Consider the following 1,076-nt stretch of genomic DNA (forward strand, 5'->3'; position numbering starts at 1 on the left):
TTGTGGGCTGTTTCAGTTGGTGGGTTGTCAAAGAGTGCAGTTGGGTGCTCAGAGAGGTCTTGGAAACTCCGTCCTTGGAGATACTGAAAACCTTACTGGGCAAGATCGTGGAGAGCCTTCTTGAGCTGAGCCCACTTGAGCAGGTTCACTTGAAGCAGGTGATCTCCAGGGGTTCCTTGGGCAGTCAATGATTCTTTTTGCTGTGATTGTTCCCACTCTGCTGGCCAGGGGGCTGTGCTGGGGGAAGAAAGTTGGTGAAGTGTGTGCTGCCCTGGGGAACTTGTGTCAGAGGCTTGCGTAGAAGTGCATTAGCATGTCCAAGTCTTTGGACAAGTGCAGGGCTTGTGTCAAGTTTTGGAGGTCCTCCTGTGCTGCTGTGTGCTGTTGTTTTTTGTGGAGACATACTTCCTAAGAGAGGTCTTGTAACCCTTTTCCACACACCCCGATGGGCTCTGTAGCCCTGGCTTTGTGCCTTGTGAAGTTGGAAGAAACTCATGAGAAGAAAGAAATTGCAGGAGTCTAAAGTTTGGATGCGGGAGAACTTTATTGAGGAAAAAGAGTGCAAAGGCAGGATGGCCAAGTGGAAGGGAGCCAGTCTGAGTTGCAGGTAGGGTGACCATCATCCGAGGTTCCTTGTGTGAGACAGATCTTGCCAGAGCATCATGTTTTTTCCATCCCTGCTGTGGGAGCGGCACTCTGGATGTCCCCGGTGTGGCTATGTCTTGTCAGAAAGTGTTTGCAGTAGAGAGTAGTGGACATAGAAGAAGTGGGAGAAGAGGAGGAGGTCCATGGTCCGTGTTTCCAGACAGCGTGGGCAGGCCGGCCCCTTCGGTGCTTCCTTGCTTGGTGCCTTGAGAGGAAGAGCCCTGGAGAAGAAACCCATGTGCCAGAAAAGCCGGGAGGTGCATTGTCAATCCGTGCTGTGGATTCCATGGTGCGAGTGGTTGGTGTCAGAGGTGGTGGCCGATGTCCTTAGCAGATGTTGCAGCCTCTTCCACCAGAGCATCCACCCAGGCCTCCCAAGCCGTAGCCGAAGCCGTAGCCAAAGCCACCGGAGGAGACGGGCACTCCCGGGC

Source organism: Calidris pugnax, unplaced genomic scaffold (genome assembly GCF_001431845.1).
Source record: "Calidris pugnax isolate Ruff unplaced genomic scaffold, ASM143184v1 scaffold310, whole genome shotgun sequence".
In the NCBI taxonomy this organism is placed as follows: Eukaryota; Metazoa; Chordata; class Aves; order Charadriiformes; family Scolopacidae; genus Calidris; species Calidris pugnax.